This window comes from Magnolia sinica, chromosome 14, assembly GCF_029962835.1.
Source record: "Magnolia sinica isolate HGM2019 chromosome 14, MsV1, whole genome shotgun sequence".
NCBI lineage: Eukaryota > Viridiplantae > Streptophyta > Magnoliopsida > Magnoliales > Magnoliaceae > Magnolia > Magnolia sinica.
The window spans coordinates 32,778,149-32,790,581 of record NC_080586.1 but is presented as its reverse complement, the minus strand read 5'-3'; the positions used below and the strand labels follow the sequence as shown (position 1 = coordinate 32,790,581).

At 40.1% G+C, this 12,433-nt stretch overlaps 1 protein-coding gene across 7 annotated transcripts in view; it reads left to right on the top strand.

Annotated features, from left to right (window-relative positions):
• Window positions 1–11,603, top strand: part of LOC131225975 (pentatricopeptide repeat-containing protein At2g30780) — a 42,202-nt gene extending 30,599 nt beyond the window's left edge. Inside the window, exons 3-4 of one of the 7 annotated variants that reach the window (XM_058221604.1) lie at window positions 7,181–7,243; window positions 11,014–11,345. The gene's annotated coding sequence lies outside the window, so the exon portion shown is untranslated. Of the gene's footprint in view, window positions 1–5,714; window positions 6,745–7,180; window positions 7,468–11,013; window positions 11,346–11,550 lie in introns of those variants that run through there. The other 6 variants (XM_058221606.1, XM_058221605.1, XM_058221601.1 and 3 more) reach the window with 6 other exon arrangements.
• Window positions 11,604–12,433: the final 830 nt, after the last annotated feature.

Genomic DNA, 12,433 nt, shown 5'->3' with positions numbered 1-12,433 from the left:
AAAGTCTCATCTAGATCGGACTTTAGATTTTCCTTTTCTTGAATCATGGAGAAATTATCAGATTTTACTTTTTCTAGATCGTTAGCCGATTGATTCTTTTCCGCCTTAACCTGACCAAACTACTTAATAATTTCCAAACTTTTGGTGTATAGCTGATTGTAGGCTTCTTTCAACTCATCATCTCCTTCATCTCCATTTTCTTCATTGGAAGAGGACTCTTCTTCTTCACTTGAAGTGTTATGGTAAGATTTTTCTCCCCTGTCTCTAGTCATAGGGTGATTAGTACTGCTGGAGCCTAGAGGTCATCAAAGGAGCTAAGGTCTTCATCACTATGGGACTCTTCAAAATCTGATTTTGAAACCTCAAAATCATCTCATGTTGCTGCCATTGCCTTTCCTTTTGATCTTAATTTACTAGTACATTTAGAGGCAATGTGACCATAACCCTCACAGTTGTGAGTCTTGTGACACTTGGCATCTTTTGGTTTTATGAAAGATTTACCTATACTCTTTGGTTCAACCGACTTACCCTTCTTGTCACAATTCTCTCCTCTATCCTTCTTAAGGAACCTCATAATTTTTTTTGTGATTGAAGTCATATCTTCATCCTTATCATCACTGTCATCTTCGGCTTCGATTTTCTTATCCTTGTGCCTATTTGAAGATTTAAGAGCAGTGAGTTTCTTTCTAGAGGGAGTTTTAACTTGTAGTTCAAATGTTTGTAGTGAACCTAAAAGTTCTTCTACTTTCATCTCATATACGTCTCTACACTCTTCTATAAATGTTATCTTGGGAGTGAACCTATCCGGGAGGGATATAAGTATTTTCCTATATATACGGTCCTCAAGGATCTTTTCTCTTAAACCCCACTTGAAATTGTAAATATTATTTAGTTTACTATAAAATTCCATGAAAATTTCAGACTCTTCCATTTTAATATTCTTGCATTGTGTAGTAATAGTTGAAGCTTGAAACATTTTACCGTGCTTGTTCCCTTGTGGGTGGTTTCTAAAATGCCTCGCGCGTCCTTTCCCGTTTCACATGTACAAATGCGTTTAAATTTATTGGGGGAAACATCACAATAAATTGCATTGAAAGCTTTGGCATCATATCCATATCTAGCTCTCTCATCAACACTTTAATTGGATTTATCTTTAAAAGTGCTAATGGTTCTACCGTCAACTACAACTTGTTCTATGGGCCTATACCATCCTTGTTCTACAATAGCCCAAACCATATTGTCAATGGATCTCAAGAAAACCGTCATTCGAGCCTTCCAATAGGCGTAGTTAGACACATCAAAATAAGGTGGTTGTGAGATGACACTTACCTTATGAGTAGACATCACTCTAAAGCTCATACAGATCTTACTCTAAACGGTTAAATCCTTTTTAAATTTTTTACCAATTTATGCAATTAGCACTATAAATTATGAATATAGACTAATTAAGATACAACTAATCGAGCACAATAGTATATGAACATAGACTAATTAAGAAAACTGTCATTCTAGCATTCCAATAGGCGTAGTTAAACACATCAAAATAAGATACAACTAATTGAGCACAATAGTATATGTGGGAGATAGATTTCTTGTGCATGCGTGTGCAATCAATCAAGCGCTTAGCATACAATCTAATTATGCATTCATATGAATTAAACCATTCAACTCACAATTACAAATAGAATAGCATGCTCAAATTACAATTGCAAACACAACAATATATAGTGGTTCGACTAATTGCCTACTCCACACTCGGTGAACGCACTCTCCTCGAGTGTACCAGATTTGACTAATTCGATGGTTTTCAATAGGTTTACCACTAACATTTACAATGACTTTTAATAGGTTCAATACAAACCTTCGGCCTTACACAAGAACCTACATGTACATACCCCTGTTGGTGAAACATGTACACACCTGTGTCGGTAGACCATGTTTCCACCAGTGTCGGTGGCTCCCGGGGAAACTTAATTAGTTTTCTATCGATTCACCAATAATCTCTACGGTCCTAATCCAATGACCTACGTACACTCCCGCTGGAGGTGGTCCTACATAAGGACCTACATGTTTACATGTGTCAGTGGCCTACGTATGCACCCGTATTCGGTGGCGATACGGTCCTATACAAGGACCTACGCGAGTTTGGGTTATAAACTCTTCAGTCAATCCTACACAAGGAAAGAATATGTGGACTCTGAAATAACAACCTTGTCGGATTGAGCCTCGTTGATGTGCCTTGCTTGAGAGCTTCTTTAACCTTGAATTGGCTTTTCAATTGCTCCCCCGATCTTTGAAGTCGATCTTTTTCCACTCCTAGAATTGGCTAACTTGTAATCGATGTACCCGTGTGTGTATGCCCAGTGAGTGGGATAGGATGGTTGAATCTTCGACAACTAATGGGTAGTTATTTTTAAATTAGGGATTCACTTAAATGGGCATTCTAGAGTGTTTAGACAAATGATTTACCTATAGGTGTGGTGTCTAATATCTAAAGAGTGCAAGATACTATGTTCTTCATCAAATAGAGCTTGGAATGCTCATTAGAGTGATTAATCCGAATGAAGAAGGCATGGATCTCTTTGGGATAGGGCATAGGATGTATGGGAAGGCTTATGATACACTAGGATCTTTAAAATACCAAATTCCACCATCTCCACAAAGATCCAGATGCTAGATTTATAAAGAAAAAGCTCCAACGAATCTCTAACGGCTAGATCATCAATCGATCGATTCCCTCGATCAACCAAACTAATTCGATATTAGGCAACAAAGTCGCTGGATGTTTTCACACATAATGCAGGGGCATTTTCACACCGGGCTCGAGTGGGGTTGCGAGTGGGATGCAGGGGCACACTCGGGGTGAGCGGTACCCATGTGATTTGAGGCCCACGAGGGAAGTCTCATGTTCGAGACTCCTCACCAGGGGTGATTAATGCACATTTCATACCGGGCTTGAGTGGGGTAGCTTGTGGGATGCGGGGACAAACTCGGGGTGGGCGGCTCGTGTGAGGTGGGTGGCTCGTGTGAGGCGGTACTCATGTGATTTGGGGCCCAAGATGGGGGTTTGGCCGAGGTCCTAACCCATGCGATGTGGGGCCTGGGCTTATGAGATAAACAGATTAATTTTCCATGCTCTAACGGTTCGAGCTTTTAGAACAAGTGGTTAATTGTCCTGCATCAACACACCTTTGATTGATCGAGCGATGAGCCTTCGATTGATCGAGTATGATGTTTTGGGTTTCTGATTCACAACAACTTTGCACCTCTTTTAAGCCTAACTAAACATGTTCGTTTAAGGTCTAAGGCTTGGGTTTGATGAATCAAATGTTTACTTATGGAATGAAACATTTAGAGGTAGGTTGTTTTGGAACTTAAGGGGTCTAAGGCAAGGTTTACCAATGCACCTCATGTTTACCTGTTGTCTTCATGCCTTGATGCTTCAAGTTTTCGAGTCTTCAGTCTTCAATGTCTTCTAATGGAGGCTCCACCGAGTCAAGACACCCTAGCTCACGTTATTGACAAATTGAGGCACTAACATGTCTCAACTACATGGATGACTGAGATTTGAGGAGAAAACTCACATATATGCAAAGTAGTCGGGTTTCCAGTAATAGATTAAGAAACGTAAGTTTTGTTTGTGAACCTATGTTCGCATGATGGATGATTTCTTTGGATTTGGGTTGCTGTTCACACGCGTACATGTGTGTTCCCACATGCGACAATGCCCAATATAGTGCTGGTGTGCATGATCATCAATCGTGTTGATCAGTGGCCCGCCAACAGTGGGTTTTGATTGTGTAATATGGGTTAATCGTAATGTTTAATGGTCATCCTTGTAATCTAATGGTCGATCTTATTATCTAATGGCTGATCTTGAAATCCATTAGCTGGATTGCTTCAAATTGTTGATTGACAGTCCTAGAATTTCCTTAAACGTGTCTTGGTGGACTTGAACGATTCAACTCCCCCATCGGATCATTGGCTTTGTGTACATTCCGAATAGATGTGATACTATTTCCGATCAACGGTGGATTTTGTGACTTAGGTCCCGAAATTATTAATAAACGGTTCAATTAGCCTAACAAAGCATTGTCTGAAATTTCATCTTGAACAGGCTCCTAGAAATATGTTTTCCTATAGTTAAGGTCAGGTATAAAAGCTTAAACCAGGTCTATTCACTTAATTCATAATGATATGTTGGCCTTGATTGAAAGTTAAGGGTTGACTAGCTTTATCTGTGCATATAAGGTTATCTCAATGGTTGGATCGAAAAATAATCAAAGTATATTATGTCAGATGCGTTCAAAATATGTATGTATGCACACATGTAACTATTTCTACGCATATAATCATAGAATTCTACCCTAAAATACACAGGATATTACAATGTGGGCAGATTGAGATAGGAGAAAAGAGAAAAAGAAAAAGAGAAGAAAGGAGAGAGAATGAGGATTAGGGTGCACATGTGCTCCCCTCTCTCAAATCTATTAACATAGTTTCAATATTTACAAGAATGCGTTAATAACAAAAGTGAAAATACCCATTATGTCCTAAAACCTAGATGGGCCCAAGAATGGGCCATATAACAGCCCTTGTTCACATTTGATAACATGGTGCATTTGCACCTCTCAAGAGGGCTGAAAAAAATGCCTGAAAGGATGTGAACCCTACCATAGTTCACAGGCCTAGCATTGGATGACAGATAGCGTTGGTGAAGCATTTGCGTCCTTGGAGACGTCTTCATTAAAGATATCCCTGCACCATCACATGGATGGCCTATCACTTTCCTGTTGCAAATTTGCTGAAGGATTTTCTTTGATTCTATTTTTTGATCAAGGTTTTGCAGTGTAATGCAAATTATGGCTTGCAGTTTGTTGCAACATGGAAGATACACTTTGTACAGTCTCCCAGTAAATCAGTAGTAGCTTCCTGAGTGGAGGACATTAGGAAATTTGTTTCCCATTGTAAAAGCTTCCTTTTTTTTTTTTCTTATTTGAAGAGCCACATAATTTTTGTTAAGCAAAACCAAAGGGACAGATAAAAATGGACAATGAGGCTTCACCCAATCAAAACAAAGAGGAATTCACTCCCCAGCTACCCTGAAAAGCCTCAACCTTGCTCGCAAAAATATGCAAAAATATTGGTTTCCCTAGCCTACTTGACAACCAACCAGTTTGCTTTTGGAAGACCTGTCTTGAGCTAGCACATCAGTTATGATTGTAGAATTACCACAATACCCTCTTTTAAACAGATGTGAAAACAATTTAAATGTTGGTAGGCTGCACGGCTCAAACACCTAATTTGGATGAATTTAATTTGTATCTGATTCTTTTAGATATATGGGTTATTTTTTTCTTTATGGATTGATGCTTCACCAATCAATTTGATTAGCGAGCTGTTGTTACAAACGGATTCCGATGATTCTGATGTCTTCCATGCTCTCGTTGATGCATTTCTGTTGATATTACACACCAAGGCATAGAGTAATACTGTTTGTAGTCAGATAGCTTGTCGTTCTTTGGATCCTAATTGAATGATGTGTATGTATTGCTAGCTAGGTTTTCTTGATACCTGCATTTCCTCCACTCGAAGTTAATCATTTTTTAGTATCATATGTTGAAGTATTCTTCTGGAACTGTGTACTTATTGTGATGTCTTCTTACACTGAGGCCATAATTTGATGTGGTGATATCTGTGTTTATCTACTGAAGCTCTGCTTCAAAAATCTGAAATAGAATGTTAAAAGTTTGTGTCCATGTGGGATCTGGTTGCAGAAGGGCATAATAATTTGTGGAACTGCAGATAAGTGGATGCTCATGGAAATTGAAATAATTGCTCGTCCTTGATTGCATATTTCGTTAGTACTTTCTGCTGGACAGTTTCTCTGAAACATTCCAATTGTAGAATTGACATTTGGAGTGACCTTGTACAAATCCTACCCACCTGATGGAGACACAATGCTTTAAAGGGGTGCAAGGGGTGCACATTCGTTTGGTGGTTCCTCATCTTTTATCTCGAGGAAAAGATCATTTTCTCGGAAGCAGTGCAACAGCAGGAAAAGATCATTTTCTCATGGAAATTGAAATAATTGCTCGTCCTTCATTGCACATGTCACTGGTACTCTCTGCTGGACAGCGTCTCTGAAACATTCCAATTCTAGAATCTTTGACATTTGGAGTGACCTTGTACAAATCCTACCCGACTGATGGAGACACAATGCTTTAAAGGGGTGCACATTCGTTTGGTGGTTCCTCATCTTTTCTCTTGAGGAAAATATACATTTTCTCTGAAGCAGTGCAACGACAGTAAGTAATGGGTTATTCACAATTTTCGAGCAGCTGCCTATGTCAGCAAGATGTTGTAAATCAGCTAGGTAGGAAACATCAGTCACCTCCTCTCTCAAAATCTGGTGTTACATTGATAGTACGTTAGAGCATTTCCAGATAGTGATTACCAAAGAGCTTGTTATTTCATATATTGATTATTGAAAGTCCTCTAGCTATTGAAATAGAGAACAGTATTGGGCACGTTTTTCCTTTTATTTTAAATTATAAGTTATCACATCATATTATTTGGTTGTGACAGCTAAACATCATCATCATCAAAGCCTTGTCACAGCTATTTGGGTTTGGCTCTTATTATTTCATATATTGATTATTGAAAGAGTCCTCCAGGTATTGAAACAGAGAACAGTATTGGGCGCGTTTTTCCTTTTATTTGAAGTTATAAGTAATTACATCATATTATTTGGTTGTGACACCTAAACATCATCATCATCAAAGCCTTGTTATTTCATATATTGATTATTGAAAGTCCTCCAGGTATTGAAATAGAGAACAGTATTGGACACATTTTTCCTTTTATTTTAAGTTAATAAGTTATCACATCATATTACTTGGTTGTGACAGCTAAACATCATCATCATCAAAGCCTTGTCACAGCTATTTGGGTTTGGCTCTTGTTATTTCATGTATTGATTATTGAAACAGTCCTCCAGGTATTGAAATAGAGAACAGTATTGGGCGTGTTTTTCATTTTATTTTAAGTTCTAAGTTATCACATCATATTATTTGGTCGTGACAGCTAAACATCATCATCATCAAAGCCTCGTCACAGCTATTTGGGTTTGGCTTTCTGGCCGGTAATCACTGAACTGATATTACATTTGAATTTTCAGTGGGGGAGGGACACTCCTATGCAGCAGTTAAGGCCATTTTTGGATGTACAATTTACATAGAATGTGAGCTTCGACAAGATGAAACGGAAAAAGAAGTTGGGCCTGTTTGGTAGACGCCTAAAAATGAGTTCATCTCAATTTAATCAATCATTATGATGTACTAGAAAGCACATTTCTTTTTGGTAAAATGAGATTTACTCATTTTTAGGTGTCTACAAAACAAGCCCTTAGTTTGTCTTACTTTATCTATGGTTTTTCTTTTTGAAAGGTGAGTAATACAGACTACCACCCCATGCACGCATGGGTTCTTGAACCTGCATGGGTTCTTGAACCCTTGACCTCATATATGAGACACAGTGTACCACCCCACTCAGTTTGTCTTACTTTATCTATGGTTAATAATCATTTCTAAAATTGCTTTTGTTATGGGTAAAATAAAGCTAAACAAATATATGAGATAGATGAGCCAAGCAACCATACTCGATGACTATGGATTGCTTGAGGGCCGGAAAATTACCCCGACCTTTAGTGTCGGATATGTTCTACCTTGGCCTTAGTTGTCACTTTGGTCCTCGGGTATCGACCTCGGTCTCAAGGGATGACCTTGACCTCGAAGGTCAACCTCGACCATACACCTTGACTTCGGAGGTCGGCCTCGGGTACCGACCTCAACCTCAGAATAGAAAGAAGAGTTCTCTTCGTATATGGGTGGGATTATCTCCTGAGATCTCCGCCAAATATCACGTTGATCGAGGTAAAATTGGATATATTCTTAAAGTTAGAGTTCGACTCCAATACGACACCTCCAGCATATCTAAGCAAGTCAACTCGGATATGAGACCCCCCCCAATAGAACAAGGTACACACAAATATATTGATTATAGTACACCTAATGTGAGTTCATATGTTTGACTTAAGCATTGGAGGGTCCTCGGCCTTAACTGACGCCCCCATTGTATTCTCTTGTACCTCCATTAATTTGCAGGTACTTAGCGGCTCGTAGGAGGTGAGGCATGACTTCTCTTGTTCCCCATTAAATTACAAGTGGAATGCGGGCTAACAAGGACAACCAGATTTCAGCATCAACAGTTTGGCGCCGTCTGTGGGAATGATAGTAAAGCCATCACTTATCGTATCTTCGTCTACCCTGCAATGGCTAAAGTGAGGAAGAGAGCCTTAGCCGCCATTGCTGCAACAACCCGCGCACTAGAGGAATGACCTGAAAATCTCCGGGAACTGCTTTCGGAACATCATACCGACCATGTTCCAACGGTGGCCTCGGGTAGGCCTTGCAACAGAGTTGGTTGACTCATCTCCTTGGAAAACCAGGTCGAGGCCCTAGCCGACAACGTAGACCGCATAATGCAAATACTGGAGAGGTAGCAGTTGCCTCCTGACCATGAAGCGGAAGCAGTTACAGCAATCGAATTATCTCGACATCCGCAACACCTCATGACTCATACATAAAGTAGTGACTACGGCAGTACAGTCAGGACTTCGCACGTACAACAGGAACAACCGTGCTGGCAGACTCTGACCTACACCACACCTTAGAAAAGAGGAGGTGTGGGAAAGCCCCCGAAGACGTCACAGAGAGAGGTCCCATGGGAGGCAGAACTCGAGGAAATTTGGGGCCAGCTCGGCGACATTTAACAAGAATGTTGAGCCTGGGGACTGACTTCTATGGAAGCCATGTTTGAGGAGGCTGAACCCTCGTTCACTGATAGCATTATGAAGTCGTAGGTCTCGTACAAGTTCTGGATCCCTCAGATGACCCCTTACTCCGGCTCGAGGGATCCAATTGAACACCTTGAATCTTAGGGCTTGAATGGAGCTTTACGGTGCATTCGGCTCTGTAATGTGCTGAGCATTCTCATTGACTCTATCACGAGCGGCGCTGAAGTGGTTTAGACAACTGAAGCCAAAGTCTATCAATTCTTTCACTCAGCTTAGTAAGACTTTCATCACTCAATTCATCGATGGGAAAGATAAGAGAAAGCCATCAACCCACCCCTTACGATCACTCAAAGGAAGGACGATCTGTTAAGAGATTATATGATCCGATGCAACGCGAAAGCAGTACAGGTCAACAATTACTTCGACCAGATAGCTCTGACCGCTATGGTAACCGACCTTAAACAAGGAAAGTTTTTCTTCTCTATTGGTAAGAACCCTTAATTACCCTCGCCGATGTACTTAACTAAGCTCAAAAGTATTTCAATGCCGATTAATTCTTTAGTTTATGAAGAGCTACTCGAGAGGGAAACAACTTGGCTAAGTACAAGAAGTAGATGGAAGAAGGGGAGCCCTTTGCCACTAACGCCAAAGGAAAAAAGGACGGCCAAAACCAATGCCAGCGTGCCAACCAACATCCAGAAAGTCGCTTCCATCGGTACTCTCTTGAACACCAAGCCGGAGCAGGTACTTAAGGAAGCTGGGCAGAGCAAAAAAACCTAATGACCGAGCTGAACTAGTCAACCAAACTCGGTAATAAGGCTCATCGGCCAACCCTGACCTCAACATCAGGTACTGAAGAACGTACCGACTATAAGGCATGGAGGGTAAGTTCTTACCTCACTCATAGAACGCTAATCATCTAAAAATCTACTACCCATGAGAAACTCTGACGGGTGAAACGACGGTGCTTGATTGATTGTCTTGGTAAATACTACTCGTGTTCGACTATGAGAAACCTTATTCAGTTAAAGGGAAGAAGGTTCTCCCCTTTTATTTCTACTGCTTTATCTACCTTTTTTATCTATATGTTCGACTATGAGTGACCTCCTTTTGTACAATGGAAAAAAAAATGTACTCGCGATACTGCTACCATTTTTTCTCTACTATTTTACAAATTCTACAAGGAAAGAACTTCCCCAAGTCAAGGGAGGAGAATTTCTTTCAAATCCCGACTATCCGAGTTGTATGATCAACCATAAGGACTTTCCCTTAATTTAAGGGAAGAAAGCTTTTAGTGCTCGGCTTACTACTACGTCTACAATTTGACGGTTGATCTGTCGATTTTATCGTGCATGACCTAATCACTACATGCTCGACTTCGCAATTAGAAAACTATATGCTCGACTATCGTATCTACTAAGTCATCATACACGACCACCCACATATAAAGGCAACAAAATCGAGGAATATACATGAAACGAGTTGACCTTCTCATACATTAGTTCAAAAAGTTACTTCTCGAGCTGATAAAGTATAGAGCTCGGAAGTAGGGGGGTTACTGTTATGGGTAAAATGAAGCTAAACAAATATATGAGACAGATGAGCCGAGCAGCCAGACTCGATGACTATTGATTGCTTGAGGGCCGAAAAATCACCCCGACCTTTGGCGTTGGCTACTTTCTACCTCGGCCTCAATTGTCACTTTGGCCCTTAGGTACCGACCTCAGTCTCAAGGGACAACCTCGACCTCGGAGGTCGGCCTCGGATACCGATCTCGACCTCGGGTACCGACCTTGACCTTCGAATAGAAAGACGAATTCTCTCCATATATTGGTGTGATTACCTCCCAAGATCTTCACCGAAGATCACGCTGATCGAGGTAAAATCGGATATATTCTTGAAATTAGAGTCCGACTCTAATACGACACCTCCAACATATCCAGCAAATCAACTCAGATATGGGATTGCCTAGAAAGCTTATAAATACAGCCCCCCACCATGGAACAAAGACACAAATATACCAATTATACCACGCCTACTGTGAGACCATATGCCTGACTTAAGCATTGGAGGGTCCTTAACCGATGTCCTTAGTGTATTCTCTTGTACCTCCATTAATTTGCAGGTACTTTGTTCTCCATTAAATTGCATTGCAGGTGAAAGCCAAAAAGTCGGGCGGTGCAAGGATAACCAGATTTCAACATCAACGGCTATTACTTTCACTTTGAGTTGGACTTTAAACCAAAAATTGCAATAACATCTGGTGACTGACATTTCTGATTTAGAAAAATATTGTAATCATTCACTCCTGCTTTGTTGGAACTTTGCTATCACCATCTAAGTTACTTCCAAATATAGCCCAATATAAGATTGTGTACTTTATCACTTGAAAAGTTATTTTGTAATGGGCCATACAGCATCTAGCATCTGGTGCTGGCCTATAAAATAGTTCATCGATAAAAAGCATTGGAATGGGTAATGCATATGTACCTGTTACTGATGTTTAAATTTTTGCTTTGTTTAGAACTTGCCATTTTCACTTGTTTCTGCCATATCATTCTCTATAAAATTCTTCTTTACTCACCGAGTCTTGGCCTAATTTATTAATAGAGACTTTGTCCTTTAAAAAGATTTCAAATAGAATTTTGTTTTCCGTTTTGTTTATATAATTACTATGCTATTGTTGAATGTAGTGTGATTACAAGATTGAGTACTGTGGAAATAGAATCGTGTGCGGGTTGCAGAAGATGACGAGTAAATAAGAAGAGAGGAAGGCTGTTAAAAAAGGGCAGAAAAAAAAAAAAAAAAACGAGAGGAAAGAGAAGAAGAGAGTTTGGGAAAAGACGAGAAGATAATAAAAGAACTGGAAATTACAAAACTAAGAAACCGTGGTGTCCATGCTTGTGAGGCAAAACAGTGCACGATTTGTGTACTGCGTATGTTTATGCATATGGAACATTCCACACTTACCTAATGTACCAATCATGCCCAACTTGGCAATAATAATCTTTTATTGGTCGTGTTATAGAGATTTTGGGAACACATCGTCCGATTGATCGCATGTTCAGATATATAGAGTAACGATCTCTATTTTTGCTACTTTATTTTTGTAGGGAAGCGTGGAAGGTGAGCCCTCAAGATCTGACGGTCTACACGATGTTTGGAACCTTTACAACGCAGAAGATTGACCCTCCAACGGCCCGCCTATCTACTACTGGAGCAGATGGAACTATTCACACCTCTGATCCTACGGTATATAGTGGCCCCGGATTGCGATCTATGGATCAGATCGTCCCAAGGACAAGCTAAGATGGACAGACTACCGTGCACACTATATCTCTCTGTATACTCTCGGTATTTTGTATGATTGTATTGTTGCGAGAGAGAGAACGCATCCCTTTTATAGGAAAGGAGGGAGAAATCGAATGAGATAGGATGAAACCATATTATCCGGTCAAATCCTTATCTCTTATCATATTTCAAATTCAAAGTTGAATTTGAAATCTCAACCGAATGGAAAAGAAGGCCGGAGAAAGCCTAAACATGTGGGACCTACCCACTAGTGATTGCTCACCA